This window comes from Polistes dominula, unplaced genomic scaffold (assembly GCF_049000335.1).
Source record: "Polistes dominula isolate Pdom_NZ unplaced genomic scaffold, Pdom_raw_medaka contig_78, whole genome shotgun sequence".
Classification (NCBI taxonomy): domain Eukaryota; kingdom Metazoa; phylum Arthropoda; class Insecta; order Hymenoptera; family Vespidae; genus Polistes; species Polistes dominula.
This window is the reverse complement of record NW_028301042.1, coordinates 1371204-1386473: the sequence shown is the minus strand read 5'-3', so window position 1 is coordinate 1386473 and position 15270 is coordinate 1371204. Positions and strand designations below refer to the sequence as shown.

General features: G+C 33.0%; 1 long non-coding RNA gene across 1 annotated transcript in view; it reads left to right on the top strand.

The window, feature by feature from the left end:
• The window catches only part of LOC149031723 (uncharacterized), a 231864-nt gene that overhangs the window by 70135 nt on the left and 146459 nt on the right, over window positions 1-15270 (top strand). Inside the window, exon 3 of the long non-coding RNA XR_016177399.1 lies at window positions 1403-1543. This is a non-coding gene — a long non-coding RNA (uncharacterized LOC149031723). The remainder of the gene's footprint in view (window positions 1-1402; window positions 1544-15270) is intronic.

The following is a 15270-nucleotide window of genomic DNA, read 5'->3' as shown; positions in this document are numbered from 1 at the left end:
TCAGAAATCATTCGTCTTAAAAAAAACAAAAAAAAAAAATGGAATAAAAATTCATTAACACAATAGAGTTATTATACAACAATTTAGTTTAGTTTAATTTTACAATAGTCGAATGGAATTAATAGAGTATGAAAATGATTCTTAATGGTCAAGGTCGGTTTTAAATATTGTAAGTAAAACGATAGTAGGGACTTCAAGATTATAAACGATAATAATCTACGTAGAAGTATCCGTTAACATTTTTATATTTTTTTTTTCATTTTTTTTTTCAGAAAACGTTTAAAATAACGTCATCTAGGTTCATGTTCATTTAATAACGAATATCCGAGTTAAGTTAATAACCAAGAAATGATGGCAATATGACAATGACGATATGAAGACTACAATGTTGAGGGCGTCCTCAAGAAGAAGAGGAGGAGGAGGAGGAGGAGGAGGAAGGTGGAAGTGGAGGGGATCAGAGTTTAGGATGGTTTTCAGTATCAGCATCAATGATGCGTCGGAGTGAGTTCGCCGTTGAAATTCATTATTCTCAATTCTCGTAAACAGGCGGTTATAAATTATTCAGGCCGAATGACCGGCCACGGTTGGAATGACCTAAGCGCTCGGATAGTCGCTAACTGCCGGTAAATTAGTCAATTGAGGACTTCGAGTATCCGCGGATATCTTATTACACACTTGCCTGTTACAACGATGGCGCCGGTGTGCTTATATACGCACACATTCACTATCAAACACATACAATATCGAACAAAAGTTTCTATTACTATATACTTAACTATATATAAAATAGTTTAATAATTAACTTTATAAATTTACTATAATTAATTTCCTAAAAATAGAGGATATTTGTAAACAACATTCCTAAAGTGAAATAATTTTACCACTTTTTCTAAACATTATATAAAATAATTATAATTAATCAATTAAGTTATTTTGCTATAATATGAGGGAATTCAAATAGTCCCATAATGCATTGTTGTTTATTAAATACCATAATGATTAATTGTTTGACCATCAATCGTTAAATTGATTTCAAATGAGTGACAAACTTTTTGACTATAGTGTACACTCATGTATGTGCAAATATAAGTACATCTCTCTTTCTTTCTTTCTTTCTCTCTCTCTCTCTCTCTGTCTCTGTCTCTGTCTCTGTCTCTCTTTCTAGCTTTTTCTAACTCATTTCCTTCCTTTAATCTTTAGAAGCAAGAAGTTACATTAAAGAAACTTGCCTCAGTGTCCTTCAGAATCGTTAAGAGTTTAAGAAGAACGGGTTAAAGTTTGATTTAGTTAGACAATCATATTTGTTTTTGTCGAAAGATATTAATTAAGATGTTATTTGTGTTTAGATCTCTGTTACAGGATTAAAAGATCTAATCAAAAAATATTGTTCAATATGTTTCAGAAAAAGGAAAGAAGGAACAGGATCAGGAGGTTTCAGTGTTTCCTGTGACAATTGCAATCAAATGAACTCCATGAACATGGATTTTGTTCCTGTTCTTGCCCCCTACTGTACTTCGTGTATTTCTGGCATACTTTGAGTAACGTGAGTATGGTAAGCCCTAAACAAACGTAATATAACTTTATTACAAAAGGGTCAAGAAAACATAACGTAAAATTATACAAAAGGAAATAAAACTAACCTAAAATTTTACAAAAGAATTTTTGATGTTAAAAGGGAACCAATGATGATGGAATAGAATAAACGGGAAAAGTTAAACGTTCGAATGGTGGGTCAAGAAAATATTCTCGATTAGCTCGATCGTAAATAATAATGAATATCAAAAGATGTAAAAGAAGAAAGAGAGGTTAACATGAAACTGTTAAAAAAAAAAAAGGTAATAGAAGGGATAAAATAATTTATGACTCAAATTGGAATAAACAAACTTTACGATCAGAGATACGAGTTTATTCTTTAGGATTTTCGTAACGCGACGAAAGGTTTACGATGATCTACCCTGGTACAATCAGCAGGTTAACCTCAAACAAAATGTTAACTTTTGATTATCGATATTTTCATATTGAAAGTAATAACAGAATTTAGAAATAAGCAAAAGATCTTTCGTGAGAGTTCGTTGGACGTTCTTAACTGATTAGTTTCAATCCGGTCGTACTTGAAACTGTTGCTGCTGCTGCTGCTGCTGCTGCTGCTGTTGGATGTGCTTGCTATAGCTGTTACTATAGTATAATAGTAATAGTAGTAGTAGTAGTAGTAGTAGTTGGTGTAGTTTGCCACGAGATAGAAACGAAGCGTCGGAATAATTCGCGCGCGTGGGTGTTCACCATCGGTCAGCTTCCGGTGCTCGAGTAGTTTGTAGGGGGACCCTGTTCAAAGATAGAAAGAAAGAGATGATGACGACAGAGAGTAAGAACCGAACAGGAGGATGAGAATGATGATGAGGAGGAGGTGTGGGGTTAAGGGGGACAGACAGGGGAAATGGTTGAGTTTTAAGGGGAACTAAATCTTTCTCTCTCTCTCTCTCTCTCTCTCTTTCAAACAGACCGATATAAGTGAGCAGTCAGAGAGATGGCGCCTAATAGATTGGTTTGTAGGTGGACGTATTATCTCTGTTTCTCTTTTTCTTCTTACTTTATTTTTTCTTCTTTTTATCTATCAATCTATTTATCTTTTAAAATGCTTAACGTTGTATCGGTGTGCACGTGTGTTTGAACAATGTGTATGGCCCAGGGCGGAAATTAGTAATGTAGCAATGAGCAACACGTCGACCAATATTAAGGGAACAACTACTACTCCTAAAATTTCAATTTTAAATGCATGAATATATAATTAAAAGGGTAGGAAGGATAGGGGGGGATGATAAAGACTAGAATTCTAATTCTTACAATCAACCGTTCGATATTTGAGGTTAAATTTGAACAGTTCTAACCTAAGTGTGTTTTATTTCTGGATTAAAAAAGGGAAATAATACATTTGTCTCCATTTTATTGCTATGCGTAAAATTTTGAACGATAAGCTAATCGATCGTGAACAAAGGGAGCAAACAAAATGGTTGAAAAGGGCAATTTGATCGACCTATCGACTTTCGTACCTCGACTATGTCGTAAAAAGGCAAGTGAGAATGTTCGCGGTGCGTCATCCTGATCGCTTTTACTTCTTTCCCACCACCCTCCAAGCCCGCACCTCTTCAGCCCTGTTTTTTTTTTCGCGCCGATATAAAAAGCGAAACGAGCGTAAAAAGCGGTACCGCGAATCTAATCGACAGCTACATAAAATGAAAGCCATAAAATCATAAAATCGACCACTTCCACCATACAAACCCACCCGTTCGTCCTCGTCCCCCACCAATCTTCAGAGAGAAAGGAGGAGAGATGGCCCGGCAGGAAAATATTTACAGTCCTTTTCGGTGTCCCGCTCTCATTCGTCTAGCGATGGCTTTAAACCGTGCTTGAATCAATCAAATCATAGATCAAAATTCATCTAACAATTATTTTCTTTTCATATGACCAACAAAATTCATTTGATTTAACAAAACATGAATATTATTTAAACTCAATTTATATAATTTTTGCATAAACTAATAGAATATACAATAAAATACTTTATAATTTATATTTAAATAATATTAAATAATTGTTTAAATTATTTATAGAAATGTTATCGGTCCAAAGCCATTGCTGATTTACTTAAATTAGAAATCGGAGGATCAGAAAGACACAAGGGTGGTCGTTGGTCAAGCCGTTTCTTTGGTTATCTAGGAGTTCCTTTTACTACCAACGCCAATACTCACTTTAGTGGCGGATCGATTCGGAGATATGCAAGCAATAAGCCTTTAATTGCACGGGATTCCTCATCTCGGCAGCAGTCTCTTTAGAGCCGCCTGCAGTCCCGCGGACTATAAAAGGCATCGGACCTATAAAATGCATCCTTGGCTCGACGATCGTTCCCGTACCATTGTATGCATGCGTGCGACCATCTCATACCCTTTCTCAATCCCTCCTCCCTCATACGCCCTCCTTTTATCCTCTTCAAAAACCCCCTCTCTATTCCCATCTTTTCATCCATCCATTCTATAAAATATTTCTTTACATTTTATATTTTTATTATTTTGTATTCTTTTGAACAACCCTAAAATCAACCCCTACACCAACTGAATGTTGTGTTATTTTTGTTCTCCTCACTTTCACCTATCAATTTTTCTTTGATTTCTTTTATTCTTTTCTTTAACACTTTTCTATATTTTTCTTTGCTTTATTTATCTCTTACTTTTCTATTGGTTATTCCCATAAACTCTCATGCGTATCTCATTGCGAAGAAGAAGATGAAGAAGATGAAGATACGATTTCACGATCAGTTTGACTTGTGGCGCTTGGTTCTACGTTTGTCATGTGAGATTGTGAAAAGTGTCGAGCGAATGACGATGTCCTTGAGAGTTCTCGTTCGGATAATATAGGATTACGACTTAACATTATTGCAGGATGGTTAGGAAGCGTAGAAGATTGTGGAAAATAATAGGACGAGGATGAACGAATCGGTATTTTATGTAGGACATGGAAAAGAAAATGATACGAGAGTAAAGAAGATATTTTATCGTAAAAAGGGGATTTTGTTCAAACGAAATGAACCAATGATTTTATTCTTTATATTCGTTAGGAGTTCATAAAAATGAAACAAATGGGTTTAAAAAAGGGTTATTAAATTTTATTATTATTTTTTGTTGATGCAAATGATGATATTTGATTTGACAAGATCATTGATTGTATTTCATTTGTAGAAAAAATGTTAAAAACTTTAGTTCTACGAATATTTTTAGAAATTTAATCGAACGAAGAGAAGAGAGTTGAAGAGAATTTGGGTTTGGTTGCAAGATTGAAATGGAAATTTCGTCAACGTCGTTATAAGCAAAAGTCAAGATAGAATCGTAGTATTCGTCGTCATCTTTCCTACTAGAGTCGTTGGAAAATCGATGGTTGGGGTAGGGAAAGGTTGGAAGAAGAAGAAGAAGAAGAAGAAGAAGAAGATGTGATGGTAGTGGTGGAAGTGGCGGTGGTGGTAGAGGTGGTGGTGGTGGTGGTAGTGAGAGAGGAAGGGGGAATATTTCTGGCAGGACTGGCTATGAATCTCGGAAAGGAAGTAATTCCAAACATCTGGAGAGTCTTAATTAATGGGTTATATCTTGCCGTTTCACTTCTTTCCAAATCTTACCTTCGATCACAAGTAAATATTAATGACAAATATATATATATATATATATATATATACATAGATAAAAACAAATTGAAATGAAATGTTTAATATCACGATTTGTTCAGGTATCTTTAGAATAGATCGAAATATATTATACGGTAATGTTTGTTTGATTGATATTTCCTCTTTTTATTCTTTTAAGTTCGTGCCGATTATAAAAGATATAGTTCAAAAGTTGTAACAACTCAATTAAATTAAGAGATATGATTTATTACAAATTTTCTAACTTTCTATTATTGTATATGCTTTAATAATTCAATACATTTCAATTATTATCTTAATAATGTTAAAATATTTGATCAAATTAAACATTTTTATACGTGAAACAATATGAAAGATTTTGCACATTACTTTTCGTTATTATTTTTACACAAATACAATAGAAATAATTTATTATAAATTTTCGAACTTTCTAATATTATATATATTCTAAAATAATTCAATAAATTTCAATTATCAACTTAATAAAATTAACACAGAAGAAAAATTGAAACAACATTCAATATTTTGCAAAACACTTTTCATATATTACTTTTTACAAATGCAATAAGTTTTATTGTAAAAGTTTAATATTATATAATAATATTAGAAAATTAAAAAAAAAAAAATAGTAATAAATAAGAAATAAGAAATAAGAAGGAAGTTATGAGCTCGAGAGGCTTATGAGAATCGCGATACGTAAATGACGGCCAGGGCATTACATAAAATGGAAGTTTAATTGAAGGCAAACAATAATGCGATGTGCGCGAAACCACGCGGGTCGGGAATGGCATTCGTTTATGTGTCTCTCTGCTAGCTTCTCTCTCTCTCTCTCTCTCTCTCTCTCTATCTCTTTCTCTTTTCATCTAAAATATTATCTTTCTCTTTCTCATTCAATTCCATCGCATGTATGTGTGTATACCTCTCAACTTGTGTTACCCCCCTCAACCATCGTCTCTTGCTCACCCCCACCTTCCCCTATTCCTAGCCCTTCTCTCTCTCTCTCTCTCTCTCAACTCTATTCCTCTCTTTATATATCTTTCTCTTTCTGTCGAGTTGTTTCATACGTTCCACGTCTCCGTGTCGAACGTATTAAATTTCATATATCGTGTCTCCCACACTCCCACGATTCGCAATTGCTCGCATTCTCCGCAATCTAGAAATCTAGATCACTATTAATTTTATATCCTACTCTTACCAACGTTTCTCCCCTTTCTATTTAATATCGCACCCTCCCCTCACCCCCTTTCCCCCCTTAAACTCCATATCAACCTTCCTCTTTCTTTCGATATCTTCAAATAAATTATTTATTTATTTATTATCGTACATTAACCCTTAAAGTCCTATGAATGCATATACGTGTTTGTTAATATTAATTTAATATAATGTAATGTTTATATTAATTAATTAAATTTTATTTAAGAAAGAAAAACTTTAATTATATAAATATAATATTTATCTAATAATTGTTATTATTAGAATCTGGTTATATAATGAATAATTCCGTTTCTACAAAATATTTTAGTTATTATAAATTCTCAGTAATTACATTATTATATTTTTTATTATTATACTTTATTATTATAAGTAATAAAGTATTCGGTACTCAAAGGATTAATATTAACGTTTGGTATATTACATTAGTTAGAAATTTTTGAAGTGAAAACTTCTTTAGAATGGGTGCGATTTGAACAAAATGTAACGGAGCGGTAGGCGGCTATGTAACGGAGCGGTGGGAGGCAATGAAACGGTCGCGATACTAAATAAGAAGAAAATACCATTATCCTACAGCAGATATTTTGTATTCGTCTGATTCTTTCGGAACTTAGTTTTTATGAAGATTTCACTTCTAACACGTGTGATCTGCACACATGTTTCTTTTATTAAAATTTCAATAAAACTCATACAATAATTTATTTCAATTATTATTAATTTTAACTTTTCTCGCCAACCCAATATTATAATTAATACCGAATGTTAACTAAACGTTTTTCTCTTTTTTTTAGTTTGTGAATTTGTTTGGAATATTAAAGATATTTACATAGAATTATAAGTTAAGTTGATATCGTCTTGTTAATATGTGAATTGGTTGAAACCTGTTTTCCATGTAACTTGAAAGATATTCGAAAGAAAGAGAGAGAGAGAGAGACAAAGAATGTTCAACGTCAAGATGTTAATAAATTAATGTTAAGAAAGCAAGGTTTTTAAATGTCTCTCTTATTTTTATTTCGTCTTATTTTTTTACTTTCTTTCTTCGTGTGAATATTCGTAGAAAAGTATAAAAAAAAAAATTCTACGAATTGTATCTCAAATTTGTGTAGTTTAAATTTATAGTCTGAACATCGAAAATAAGCACTTAATCTTTCGATTCGTCGATAATTCAAGTATAAACCCACCCACGTTTAAGTTCAACGGTACCAAAATGGCGTTATACCTTGTTTGTCTCCTTCTTCCATGAATGTTGACCATATTTATTGGTTCTCGCTTTTCATCGATTAGTCAAGCATTAAAGAATTTCAACTCTTTCATGTGAAATAAATGAAAGAATGAGAATGAAACAACAAGTTGAATGAATGAATGAATGACTCGATGAAATTGAAGTAAAAAGAAGAAGAAGAAGAAGAAGAAGAAGAAGAAGACTAACAAGATGATGATGACGATGAAATAAAACAGAATTGAAAAGAAAAGAAAAGAAAAAAAGAAACGAAAGAAAAGGTTTGAACGTAGAAGAAGGATCAACACTTTAGGATGGAACCCGATTAATTTTATAATTTTTAATTTTATGAACAGTTGGGGGACACACTCGGTTTCCGTTCGTTTAAGCTCGTTAATACTAACCTCCGTCTCTTACTTTCTCTCTCTTTCTCTCTCTCTCTCTCACTCTCTTTGTGTGTTCTCTGTTAAAAGCGCGTATCCACGCGTTCTCCCGACGGTCTGGCATACTGAAGAGACAGCTCACTCGGTTTACGCAGTCATGTAAATTCATCCGAGTTAGTTGGCCTGTCACAAAGATGCAGAGACCTTTGCTCGTGAACGATCTACTCGTCTTCTCCTCTCTTCTCTTCATCCCTCTTCCTTTATCTCTTTCTCTCTCTCTCTCTCTCTCTTTCTATTTTACTCTGTCATTCGTTGATTCGTTCGTTGAGTCCTTCTACATGTAAAAGGGAACATGAAATTTCCACTTGTCATACGAATTTGATCGATATTCATTTATTTATATCAAATGAAAAGAACAATATGTGTTTAATCGAAATATTTAGGATTAATTAGTATCATTTATTTATTATAATAGAAATCTAATTTAATTTATATCAATATACTTATACTTAATTTATATATAATATATAAATAATAATAAAAATATAATATAATTTATATAAATATAATTATACTTCAAATAATACTAATAGTACATGAAAAATTGTTTAGAATGATAGTATACATTTTATTTGTTATATTAAAACTAGAAAACATATTTAATTGTACTTAGGAGTAGAAGTATTATTTAATTAACAAAAGTGTTATTTTATTATAATAATTAATTTCAAAAATTACTTCTTTAGAATTATTTTAATAAAATAAAATACACACTTATTAATAAGCAAACATCTAATTTCATATTAAATAAACTTACAAAAACGATACGTTGATTCAATGTTTAAGAAACAAAACTCTACTCACACAAAACCTTAATCCTTATTTTCGAAATGAATCTTTAAAAATGAACACAAAATGAAAATAATAATTAATTCTTGTCACGTATTTACAATATGAAGATTTTTTTGGGGACGATAATATTAAACTTTGTTACCTCGACGAATCATAATAATATAATAAAACATATATCAAAAAAACGTTTATTAAATGTTTCAACCATAAAGACAACTTCAGATTTCTATGGAAGAAAGAAAGAGACGTAAAACTATTTAGAAAAAAAAAAGATGAAGAGAATGAAATAAAGAAAAGAAAACTGGTCCTTCTTTTTTAAAGCATCGGATACCGTGGGAAGTTGGTTCGCGGGTCATCGCCAACTAAAACCTGACACATAGAGAAAGAGAGAGATAGAGAGAGAGAGAGAGAGAGAGAGAGTTTCTTGAGTTTTGTTGTTGTCGTGCATTTACCTGGGCTACGGCTTCTTCTTCTTCTTCTCACCTCGAATCGCCTCGTAAAAGTCCAACGGACTCGTTGCTACTACGCGATGATAATTGTCCGAGATTAGGTTGTTCTTTTCCGACTACTCGTGCGATTAAATTATGATAAAACGAAAGAGAAAGAAAGAAAGAGATATACAAAATAAAGAAAAAAGAAACGATCCAAATCATCAACTTTGGCTAGTTCCAAATAATTCTTTCATTATTTGACACGTACCAGCTTAACTTTTCTCACACTGATTATACTGCTTGTTGGTTTCCTGTTTTTATTACTTAAAACTACGATTTTGATAAAGTATTTAAAAAAAACATAAATAATACAACAAATTAATAATTATTAATAAATTTTCGAATTATTTCAAATCGCGTTAAAGTTCCAAAAGATCTTAACCTCTATAGGACCCTATAAAGTACCAAAAAGTGACAACCATGTTATGTGAAAAGTCAACTGGGTGGAAGGGGTTGGTAAAGGTTTGGCTAACATTAGTACGAAAAAAAAAAAAAAAATATCATATGGGCAGATCACACGTGTTAGAAGTGAAACCTTCGAAAAACTAAGTTTCGAGAGAAAGAGACGACTGCAGAATATCAGGAGTAGGATAATTGTTGGGTTTATTTGTTATAATATTATTATTATATTATTGTTATAATACGTATATCTCTGTTTATTCTTTTACCCTTCTATCGTTCCTACCTACAAACATTTCGAGTATCGAAAAAATACGTGTCCACGCTTTGTAGTATGCAGTCGCACACAAACACACACATATACAACCAGGAGCGATAACTACGAAGCATAGCATAAAGAGGAGACCGAGAATAGGAAAAGCTCTATAGCTATATTCCGTCTCATTCCCTCGCAATCTAAATCCTATGTTTGTCTCTTTTTCTCTCATTATTTAGTATGGCAGCCGTTTCATAGCTTCGTTACATAGCTCCGTTTCCGTTTATTTACTTTTCAGATCACTCCCATTCTAAAGAAGTTTTCACTTGAAAAATAATATTTGAAATAAAATGCGAATGATTTGAAATCACGAAGGAAAATGCTAGCCACGCCGCAAAAGAGAACCTTAAAGAAGAGAAGGAGGAGAAGGAGGAGGAGGAGGAGGTGGATCAGGAGGAGAAGGAGGAGTGACGTCTGCGAAAGGAAAGAATGCGCGATGGCTGCCGTTGCCGTTGTTGAGCCGCGACCCCTTTTGTCTCACTATCCTTTTCTTTCTTTATGTTTCTTTACTTGTTCTTTTTCTTCTTTAGTGTATATAAGACATTACAAGCAGTGCCCAACACTAACAACAAACAACAGTAGCAGGTAAAGCATGAGCAGCAGGAGCAGAAACAGCAGCAGGTGCCCGTAATCGTTCACAAATTAATGTCGCCGGTGCAGTTTCTTCTCTTAGAACGCGGATTTACGCGTTGTCGACCATATAAGGGCAATATAGTATAGTAGTGCCCTTAAAACTCGTCAAACGTATTTTTCAATCATTTTGCGAAACCAACCAACTATCCATTTGAACGACTGAACTGAATTTATTTTTTATTGTTTTTTTTCAACATAAGAATTTGGACTCGTTGTTGCAACGTTTAGAGAACAGAAAGCAAAGACAACCAATTATAGGATTATTAATTTTTATTTTATTATTTATTATTATTAAATTATGAACAAGAAAAACTTATATGACCTCGTTACGATGTTTATATTCTCATTTGTATTTTCTTTTCTCATATACGTAACCTGTTATCGTGGTTGAACTATCTTACATATAAGAAATCGATTCCTCGAACTTGTAAAAGTCTTGTTTTTATGGTTTCCATAGAAATCCCTATCCCCCACCCATTTTCATAAGTTAAATCGAGGAAAGATATTAACGCGAGTTTACGTTAGTTCGTCAACGTTGTCCAAATGTTACAAGAGATCATTGTTATCGTAATAACCATCACCATTATAATAATAATCATCGTCATCGTCATCTTAATCGTCATCGTCGTCTCTTATGTTAGTTGTCGTCTTCGTAGTCGTCGTTGTAAGTTTCTTATCTGTGTCTCATCTTTCTCACACTTTCCACGTGTCGGGCCCTGATACGATCTGACTGAAAAATACAGAATGATTGCTCAACGAGAGGTCAAGCAATCTTACGACGATTCCTGTTGTTTGTTCATTTGTTTGTTTGTTTGTTGCTATTGCTCTTTTTTATTCTATCTAACGAAAAAAAAAAACATGTAAAGAAAAATGTTTGACGAAGTTCGAAGTATGAAAGTAGGGTAAGGGGTAGTTGTGGTAGGGGGTAAGAAGAGAATTTCGTGTGATACTACTTGGTTCAAATGATATTCCTGATTTATGAATATTACCCATTACGCTCCCGCGAGTTGTCCTATTCGTACAGACACGTGTAATAAAACCCACCGACAAATATACCAACAGTAATTCAATGTGTGTGTATATGTGTGTATTTCAAATCGTGCGAGTAAGTTCATGATACTACGAGAAAGAAAGAACCAAATGAGAATGAGAGAGAGGAACGTGGAAACCATTCTTGTTTGACCTCATGAACTCTCCACTCCACATGCCGGTTTCCAAAAGCCGATGAGACACTCGCGGACACCGAGCGTTGAGCTAATTGGTCCGGTGTTGATGACCGCGGCACAGTTGCGTTTAAGTAGAAAGCTATGCGACCATTTGAAATCGTGTCGTTAACGATCCTCTACCACTCATTTCGTCTTTTAATGTTACAACAAGAATCCCATTTCTAGTCTCTGACAAATTTCTTATCTTTGATTTAATTTATATTTGTTCTCCTTTTTTTTGTATTTTGAAAAATAAATTATACAAATATTTAAATTTATTAGGTCTCGTGAAATAATTTGTATAAATTATTACTCGTAAGGTTTATTGTGTTTTAATTGACATCAGTGGTACCTAAAACCATTAATTCTTCCAATACGTGCGATTTTAGGTTAGGTTAATCGAACAATTCGTATTGGTTTAACAAATAAAGTAATTGTATTTATAATCAAACAATATTGATAGTAAATTTCAAAGATTACAAAATAATTGTAATAATTTAATTAAATAATTTATAAAATATTCTTTTTATTATATATTATTGTAAAGTAAACTAACCACAAATGTTTCATAAAGTCAACTCTACAATACAATTATCATTACTATCAAAACGAATACTTTAGTATTAATAAAATAACAAAAGATACATTTAATATATTATAAATAATATTTTATTTAAATCGATCATAAAGAACGTTAAGATCAATTTGCAACGATAAAAGAAAAAGAAAGAGGTTAGGCGACTCGTAAATTCTCCCTCACGCCTTTCTCGCTTTCGTTTCTCTCATACTGGCTGGGCAGGAATGGGCGGATGAGGGGAAGGGGGAGGGTTGAAACGTAAGCCCTTTGCTTGATTTAGCATTCAGCACTTAAATCAATTCGAACAAGTTCGGTACTTAAGAGCTAGCTAGCTTGCTAGCTCCCCGAGTTTGTACAGAAACCGTTGGTTGCTCGTTCAACCTTTTTGGAAAGGATAGATGTATTCGTCGTTCCTTCACAAGAAAGAAAAACAAGATAAGAAAAAAAGAAAGAGAAAGACAAACGTAAAGGAAAAGAGAAATCGGTGATAGGGATGATGATGATGGTGGTGGTGGTGGTGGTTGTGGTTTGAAGATATGGCAGAGGGTAAAACTTGGACGCAGATGGGCTCGCTGAATCTCAAGGCGTTCATTACAATTATCATAGTCGGCCCACAACCGTAACAACCATCTTTGGTTATAAAAGATATCCTTGAAATTCCATCCCTTAGAAAGAAATCCTTTGTCTTATCGATTATCTCTTATTTTTCATCCCCTATTATTAAAAAAAATAATGTCATTTTTATCATTACAATTTTTTTGTATTAAACAACGATGTAAATAATTTTAAAATAATGTTTTATGTTTTTTTTTGTGTGAGATTGTAGTTCTAGATTACATTTTATTTAGTTGGTGAATGTTTTTCTACTCTTTCGTGTTTCAATCTTTTCGTACAAGTTCGATCAAAAGGATACGAAGGAGAAAAGTCGTTCATGAAAGTGAGAAGGATAGGAGAAAAGCTAACGGTGAACCTTTTAGCAATTGGTAGTAGCAACCCCTTTTCCTTGTAATTCGGCGAAATAAACACCGAACGTTAGGACCCGAAAGCAATAAAATAAATCAGACCTGGTGTGCCGAGTCGGGAAGGAAAACATTACCGCCCGAAGCATCGTCCTACCAAAACGAGAGAGGAGAGTCCTTCGACTTTCGTCTACCAAAGATTCTTCCATTTTATTCTACTAGAGTAACATGTTTAAAAATAAAGAATTAATCTAGTTTTCTTATTATCAATATAATTCTATGATATATTGTTTATTAATAATTTTTAATATTTGGATTGCAATCAAAATGTTTTTACTGTTTTATATTTTATATTTCACAAAATCAAATTGCTGACAAATTTATTTCAAAAAACCATCTAATTTTAAATTAAAATTATTTAAAATATTTTTACAAATTTAATAAAATATTTATTTAATTTATATAAATTATTAAATCCTATATATAATATCTGGCGTTTATTTTTACTGCAAGAAACAAAAGAAAATTGTTCTTATCTATGCTATTTTTAATCTATCGTTTCAAAAAAATATTTTATTTTTATAGTAAGGAACATAAGGTAAGCGAATGGTATGAGAAAGTAAAAGATTGAGACATCGAACGTAAATCTCGTAAGAAGACATTCCCGGTAAGATTCCAATGATTATTTCACGTCGAGACTGTGAGCAAGATGATGAACGATCTTGAACAAAAGCCATATAAACTGCTGTTAGACGGCAGTTAAGGTGTCACACTGTAAACGGTCAAGGCAATTATTAGCGATCGTTAAATATTGATTGATTTTTCCCGCCTAATTTTTTTCAGAATTTTTTACTTTTTTTTTCTAACGTCTACTACCATCAATTATTTTCATTTTTTTGAACTTTCTAATTTTTTAACATATGAAACAAAACAAAAAAATGTTCACATTTAAGCATCATTTTTATTATTTCAATAATTTATTAAAATTGCAATTAATTAGATTAGTTTAAAATCAAAAGATTACAAACTAAATAAATGAAAACAGTAATCAGCATAAATTCAAAGATTAATCAGTTTCGCATTAACGAATCCATCTGACGATCAGTGAGGATCAGTTTTCAGTAAAGATAGGGCCAATAAATCAGATTGAAGGAGTTAAAAGGATTCTCTAAGGTAGTCTTTGGTTGGCACCCCTTTCTATCCTTGACGAAAGTTTCCATCACCCTTTTTTGGAGAGAGGTGCCTGATACTACAACACAACCCTCTTTCTTCCATTTACCAGTACCACCACCCATTTACCACCCCTAACAGTTGGATGCTATTTTCAGTGGCGTACTTCTTGATAAGGATCGAGGATCCTTCCGTAAAACAGAGAAAGAGAGAAAGAGAGAAAGAGAGAGAGTTGGTGTATCGTAAGAAAGATGGATTGGGAATCAGAGATATCTCGAGTGTTGGATTTAAGGGTAGAAGTGAAAGAAAGAAAGAGAAAGAGAGAAACTAGAAGGGTAGTTCGAAGAGTTCGAAAGATATCAGCAGTTTCGTCTCCTAGGTCCTCGTCCTTGAGAAAAAGGGGATGGTTTTATTCGAGGGGTATAAATACGGGCAGCACAGGCTCAACGTTCGAGAAACACAAACAGTAATTACGAATATCTCGGCTTGGGATCGAAAGGACATCGCGAATCTTTAACTGCTTTCAACCAGCCGCTTTACTTCAAATGAAAACGAGGAGGGCGATTCACCCTATTTTCGTCTCACCCTTCTACCCCTAACTCTTCACTACAACCTCATCCTTTACTTTCTCCATCTTCTCTTTGCTTTTCACCGTCTGGAAGGTATCGA